The sequence below is a fragment of the Canis aureus genome, chromosome 35, assembly GCF_053574225.1.
Source record: "Canis aureus isolate CA01 chromosome 35, VMU_Caureus_v.1.0, whole genome shotgun sequence".
Taxonomy (NCBI): domain Eukaryota; kingdom Metazoa; phylum Chordata; class Mammalia; order Carnivora; family Canidae; genus Canis; species Canis aureus.
Genome location: NC_135645.1, coordinates 27,969,637 through 27,977,707, shown reverse-complemented (window position 1 = coordinate 27,977,707; position 8,071 = coordinate 27,969,637).

Below are 8,071 nucleotides of genomic sequence, written 5' to 3'. Positions count from 1 at the left end.
TCTTTCCTGGTAAATGTTCCATGTGCACTTGATAAGAATGTGTGTTCTGCTGCTTTAGGATGAAATGTTCTGAATATACCTGTTAAGTCCAAGTGGTCCAGTGTCATTCAAAGTCATTGTTTCCTTGTTTATTTTCTGCTTGGATGATCTGTCCATTTTTGTAAGTGGGGTGTTAAAAGTTCCCTAGTACTATTGTATTATTATCAATGAATTTCTTTGTTATTGACTTATATATTTGGGTGCTCCCAAGTTGGGGGCACAGTCATTTACAATGATTAGATCTTCTTCATGGGGAGACTCCTTAATTATGATATAATGCCCTTCATCTCTTACTGCAGTTTTTAGTTCAAAATCTAGTTTGTCTGACAGAAATATGGCTACTCTGGCTTTCATTTGGCATCCATTAGCATGATAGATTATTCTCCATCCACTCACTTTCAATCTATTGATGTCTTTAAGCCTGTATGCAGCCTATAAATATGTCTTCTTTTTTTTTCTTTTTCTATCCTGATACCCTATGTCTTTTTATTGGAGCATTGAGTCCATTTACAGAGTGATTATTGAAAGATATGAACTTAATACCATTGTGTTACCTATAAATTGGTGTTTCTGGTGATGTTCTCTGTTCCTTTCTAGTCATTGTCATCTTCTTCTTCTTTCTTCTTCTTCTTCTTCTTCTTCTTCTTCTTCTTCTTCTTCTTCTTCTTCTTCTTCTTCTTCTTCTTCTTCTTCTTCTTCTTTTTCACACTCAAAGACTCCTCCTTAGTATTTCTTGCAGGGATGTTTTAGTGGTCACCAACTTCTTTAGTTTTTGTTAATTTGGGAAACTCTATCTTTCCTTCTATTCTGAATAACAGCTTTGCTGGATAAAAGATTCTTGGCTGCATATTTTTCACACTCAGCACATTGACTATATCCTGCCATTCTCTTCTGGCCTGCCAGGTTTCTGTGATCAGAATCTGATGTTTCCTTTGTAGGTTATGCATTTTCTTCCCCCTTACTGCTTTAAGGATTCTTTCCTTGTCTGTTTATTTTGTGAACTTGACTATAATATGTCTTGGTGATGGCTGGCTTTTGTTGAAGTTAATGGGAGTTCTCTGTGTTTCTTGTATTTTGATGCCTATATCCTTCCCTAGATTAAGGAAGTTTGCAGCTATAATTTGCTAAAAAGAAAAAAGAAAAAAACCTTCTGCCCCTTTTTATCTCTCTTCATCTTCTGGACTCCTATGTTATTTGTTTTAATAAGGCACGGATTTCCTTAAGTCTACCTGTCTGGTCCATTTCTTTGTCACCCTCTTCTTTTCAGCTTCATTATATTCCATAATTTCATCTTCTACATCACTGATTCATTCCTCTGATTCATCCATCTTTGTTGTTATGACATCCATTTTATTTTTTATTTTTTTTGACATCCATTTTAGTTTGCATCTCAATGGTAGCATTTTTAATTTTGGCCTGACTAGATTTTAGCTCTTTTATCTCTGCATAAAGGGATCTTCCATGCTTTTCTCAAGTTCAGCTAGTATTCTTCTAATTGTTTGAAAATCTAGTTCAGACATCTTACTTATATCTGTATTGATTAAATCCCTGGCCATCATTTCTTCCTGTTCTTTCTTTTGCGGTGAATTCCTCCATCTTGTCCTTTTGGAGGTCAAAAAAAAAAAAAAAAAGCAAAATAAAAAAAATAAAATAAATTGAAAAAAAGGGAAGCTAGATCCTAGGTGTGTTTTGATCTGCTTATTAAGATAAGCTTGACAGAAAAAGAAAAAATAAATAAAAAATTTTAGAAATACAATAAAACACAAAATTTTTTTTTAAAATGCTCTTTCTGTATCCAAAAACAAAAACAAAAATTAAAAAACCAAACAAACAAATAAACAAACCCAAAGGCTTCTAGATCCTGCTTTTCCTAGAGCTCAGGCTTTGCAGCACCCCATAATCAGTAGACTTGGTACCTGCAAGGGATTTGTGCTGGTCTTTTGGGGAAGGGCCTGCTGCTTCACTTTTCAAGGTGAACTTGCCCTAGAGGAGATGCACCCACAAGGCTCGGAGTGGTGAGGCTGGATGTGGTGGCTCTGTTCTCCACTTGGTGCTGTTTAACTCACTGAGGTCAATCAGTGCTGGTGGGCAAAGAGTGAAAATGGCTCTCCCAGCCCTCTCATCTCCAGAGGGGGAAGTTAGTCCCTGCCACTCCGGGGAGCCCTCACAGACATGCAGTCAACCTTCCTGTGTCCCTAGCTTCCACCAGATTCCCACCCTGACCCAAGGTGCCCACCTGCCAGGCAGTGCAGCGTGCCTGTTTTATCTCAGGCATAGCTGTGTTTCTAACCCCTACATTTCAGAGAGCCCCACAGTAGAGACACACGCTGATCCTCTGGAGGAAGGTCTCACTGTGCTGTGGCGGGTGCTGGCTTCTCCCAGAAAACAGGGGTGCAACCCCACAGCAGTTGGGAGGTTATGGTAAACCACAACACTGCAGCCAGCGCCAGCCTTTGTTGCCCTCAGCCAGCGTCTTGGCTCCTATACTGATGAAGGAGGACTCTCAGCGGTGCCTGCCGGGCCTTTTGCCAGAGTAGAGGCCCTATCACCTCTACCAAATGGGCTCAGAGCAGGGAACTGCTTCTCCCTGTGCAACCGTGGGAATCCTCCATCACAGTGCATTGCCTGACCCCACCAGAGCAGGGCCAGGCCTCCCCTGGCTACAGCACTGACCTCCCAAACTTCAGATTCTGTGTTCCACTGATTATTAAAAAACTAGTGGTTTTGAAACCCTCTCCTTTTTCCCAGTGGTTTTTAGAAACAGTTTTCTTGTGGAGACCCTTATGTGTGTTTTCACTTTTTCCTCTCATTTCCTCTTGCAGCTCTCTCCACCTTCTGCAGAGTCCATGGCTCTTTTCTCCCACAGACCAACTCTTCACAGTTCCTACCTTCCACAGGTCAGTTTTGCTGTTTGTAGACATACAGCTTTGCTCTCTAAGACTTCTGATCAATTTCTTGGGTGTTCAAAATGATTTGATGTTTATTCAATTATGTTCAAGGGAAGAGGCAAGCTTAGGGTCACACTGCTTCTCTGCCATCTTAACCCTCTCCTATATCCAGTATTAATATTTACATTCATTGCATATATGGTGATCATCTAGAAGTTAAAAGTGGAATTAAACTCCTATACTAAACCAAATTAATTTTATTCTTAATTTTTTAAAATTTTATTTAAGTTCAATTTGCCAATATATAGTATAACACTCGGTGCTCATTTCATCATGATTAAGCCCTCCTTAATGCTCATCACCCAGTTACTCTATCCCCCACCTATCTCCCCTTCTGCAACCTTTTTAAAACCACTTTATTTTATAAAAACATAAAATCTGCCTTCTGACCATCATGAGAGGTGGAAAGAAAGAGAAATGGAAAACAACATGAATCCCATGGGGGGGGGGAAACTAAGGTATATTTGATTTTTCTACCTCTTTCATTATTCCACTAAATTTCTACTCCTCTGGCATATTTTGAATAGATTTTTTTTCTGTAATATCAGTAGACTTGAAGTTACAAAATAGAGCCAAAAAACAAAAAACTACACTTATAATGTCAAAAATTTTCAGTAACATATTCTCTTTTAGGATACAGAAGAATCTAATTTTAAAAAAGTTAGCTCACCTATGGCAAGATAAGAAAGTTGTGTGCTTTTCTTTATCTTTTTTTAAGATTTTATTTGTTTATTTATGAGAGACACAGAAAGAGAGGCAGAGACACAGGCAGAGGGACTTGATCCCTGGTACAGAACTTGATCCCAGGACTCTGAGAACATGACCTGAGCCAAAGGCAGATGCTCAACTACTAAGCTACCCAGGTGCCTGCAAGTTGTGTGATTTTCAAGGGAATGAATATACCATTCTCAAATCAAGCAATCCTAATGCATACATTCTTCTTAAATTGCAAATTAACAGATTAAAAATTACTTGGGAAACCCCCACTTTTAGAAGTTTTGTGCTTTATTTTATTTATTCAACATTGCCTACAAATATCCATAATTTGCTTCTGGCCAACTCTACATGAGCTTGCAATGGTTTTCAGTCCAAAATGCATTTACAAATCATGCATATTAATATGCCTAAAGCTTCACTTTAGATATATCATTCTTAAATTGTGCAAAGGCTCCATTTTAACGACACGTTGACTGACCATCTAATTGTAAGGTATATGTATCCATTGTTTTACAAATGGCAAAAATGTGAATTTTCTGCAATTAATAAAGTTATTCCTTATTCACGTCAATAAAGTAAAAAGAGATTATAAAATTATGTAATATTTTCATATTTATAATGCATTTTCCAATGTTTAGAATAAAAGAAAATAAGGTAAAGAATATTTTTTAAAGAAGTCATTGAATAAGAGGTCATTCAGCTTACAAATTAGCATCTGAAGCTTTGCAATTTACAGGTGAGGACTGTTGGGGAAGTGCAATTAAAAACAAAATCTCGTCTCAATCCAGAAAACTTCTCCACAAACAGAGGCAAAAGAAAGTTTTCTTACTGAAAAAGCAATAAACCAGAAAGTCATACACATCAAAGCAGTCCACTAAAGAGGTTACAAAGTAGAACAAAATCTTCTTTTATATAGCCAAGCAGATGCAACCTGTTACTACATGTTCTCATGATAAACAAGTGATCCCCAAGTAAAAGGGTTTCCCAGCACAACTCCTTACACATAGTTCATCTTAAATTTCCTTGGCAATTGGGATGTTCCTCTGTGTAACTAACTGGATCTATCCAGAGGATTAATAAACACCTTGTATCTTCATAATGGCAGGTAGTTTTGCAATGTGTAGAAAGTGCCTGTGGGAGTTAGACTCCTAGATCTCACGGAAACCAGAAAAAAAGGGGGAACTATCATCGTTGATGATTACATTTAAAAAACATGGTTCCCAGATTCTTGAAAAAGACATTTTTGGATCATAAAGTTGTTAAGAGGTTTATTTAGCTTTTTAAAAGATTTACATATATTTCAAGCAGAGAGAGGGAGCTTACAGTTAGAAGTTTTGTAAAGCAAATGCTTCAAAAACAGAAAGCAGAAGGAGTCTTCATTTATTTCAACAAGTTTTTTGTTTTTTTTTTTAATTTGTACGTACCCTTACAAGACTACCTGTCCAGACCTTTCATAAACATCAACTAACATAAAGTCCCATAACAAACACCTAATTTGCAAATTGTCAGCTCTGGTATTTTTATCTGTACTTTTGCACTGTTCATACTTTTTTATACTGCTTGCTCCCTTCAATAATATATAAATCTGTTATAATGGACAGCTATTTTAAAAAGAGAGATAATAAAAAAAAAAAGAGAGAGATAATAAGTGTTGGTGAGGGTGTAGAGATATTGGAACCCCTATATACTGTGAGTGGTGATGCAGAATAGCACAGCTACTATGGAAAATAGTATAAACGTTCCTCAAAAAATTAAAAATAGAACTATCATATGATCTGGCAATCCCACTTCTGCGTACATACTCAAAAGAATTGCAATGAGCATCTCAAAGAGATGTCCGCACCCCCATGTTATTTACAGCATTATTTACAATAACCAAGATATGGAAACATCTTGAATTTCCATGGGCAGATGAATGGATAAGGAAATGTGATATATGCATACAATGAAATGTTATTCAACCTTTAAAAAGAAGGCAATCCTGCCACTTGCATCAACATGGGTGAAACTGGAGAACATTTTGCTAAGTGAAATAAACCAGTTTCAGAAGGATAGCAACTGTACAATCTCACTTATATGTAGGATCTAAAATAGTCAACATCGTAGCTGCAGAGATTAGAATGATGGTTGCTAGGAGCTGAAGGGGGGGATGGAGTTGTTCAATCAGAATAAAGTTTCAGTTATGCAGGATGAAGACATTCTAGAGATCTACCGTACAACATAGTGGCTGTAGTTAACAACACAAGATTGTGCTCTTAAAATTTTGTTAAGCAGGTGTCACATGAAGCATTCTTAGCACATATAAAAACAAGGGACATAGGAAACTTTTTGGAGGTAATGGATATGTTTATTGCCTTGATAGTAGTAATAGTATCACTGGTGTGTACATATGTCCAAACTCATCAAATGTATACATTAAACATATGCAGTTTTTTGTACCAATTACATCTCAGTAAAGCTGATTTTAAAAAAAGAAAAATTACAGAAGCCTGCATTTTTCACAATCTTCTATTTCTTTAAAAGATTTTATTTATTTATGAGAGACACAGAGAAAGAGAGAGGCACAGACACAAGTAGAGGGAGAAGCAGGCTCTGTGCAGGGAGCCTGACGTTGGACTCGATCCCTGGTCTCTAGGATCATGCCCTGGGCTGAAGGCAGGTGCTAAACCACTGAGCCACATAGGCTGCCCTTTTCACAATTTTCTAAAAGAACATTTTGCAAGGACCATATGAGCTCTCTATTAAGCTGTTATTTTTTAGAACTCTTTTTTCAAGAACATCAGAATAGTACATTTTAAGATTATTAACATTTAGGTACAACCATTAATACAATATTTGGGCTGCAATCATAGTTATATTTACTGTCTTTGGAAATAGTATTATTTCCTTGTTATTCTGTTTTAAGTCAATTTGAATCTCAAATAATTTCAGATTTTACTTATGATTTGTCATTAAAATCTGTACCTAGTATATCATACTTGTTGGAAATAATGATCCTGTTTGAAAACATACTGCTTGAATATAGGTGTGCATACATTATTAAATTATGCATTCTAATTAAAATCTCCTGTTGAATAAACATTTTACTATCACTAATATTTGGAAAGGTAACATGGAAATGGTTTCATACTGATTTCAATAACATTAATATTATATTCCAAAAGAAAGACTACGCAACACTTTTCAGCATCATTGAGCTATAAGAAAATCCTCTATAAGTTTAAAAAAATATTAGCAGGGATGCCTGGGTGCCTCAGCAGTTGATTCTGGGCGTGATCCTGGGGTTTTGGGATTGACTCCCACATCAGGCTCCCCACAGGAGCCTGCTTCTCCTTCTGCCTGTGTCTCTGCCTCTCTCTCTCTCTCTGTCTCTGTCTCTCATGAATAAATAAAAATAAAATACTTTATATACATATATTAGCAAATGATTATATGAGTTAAGCCATTTAAATGTGGTACTAGTATTATAAAAATAGGTATCTATAGTAATTTAATAAAATCAACAACCACAATTTACTTGATAAATTCCATCAGATTTCCCCAACATTTATTTAATTAAAAACAATATACACATGTGTGTGATTTTGATTAGCTTAATGTTGATATAATTAGAATATCACAGAGATACTCTATGAATTTAAACTCATATTTTAATAATGAAGGCTATGGTATTTTAAATTATTTCAGGAGAGATGAAACTTATAATATCCTATATATCAAATGCCTACTTTTTTTTTTAATTTTTTTTTTATTTATTTATGATAGTCACAGAGAGAGAGAGAGAGGCAGAGACATAGGCAGAGGGAGAAGCAGGCTCCATGCACCGAGAGCCCGATGTGGGATTCGATCCCCGGTCTCCAGGATCGCGCCCTGGGCCAAAGGCAGGCGCTAAACCGCTGCGCCACCCAGGGATCCCTACTTTTTTAATGGGTTCTATGCTTTATTAACAGTTACTCATTAAATATGATTAATGCATGTAAAATGAACATTATTACTACTCTACAGATTAGGTGAGGATAAAAAGCTTGCTTTTTCCTTGCCATTATTAACCCAGAAACATACAAGTAAGGGCATTTGAACATAAATTTCTTTTAGACACTAGAGAAATGGTGGCAGATACTGGAAAGTTGAATACAGTATGTTTTTTTCAGAGTTCATGATTAACTATGTTCAGAGACCATGATATGATGTAATTTTGGCTAGAGCTCTAGTAGTGTATCACGGAGCTCAGAGTTGACCTTATCAAAAATATTTCAGTCACTAGTTCAAAATTATAGAATCTGAAGGTGATATAAACTGTTCAGAGATGAAATATCAAATGAATATTCACATCATTATTCATAACTATATAATATATATAAATATTA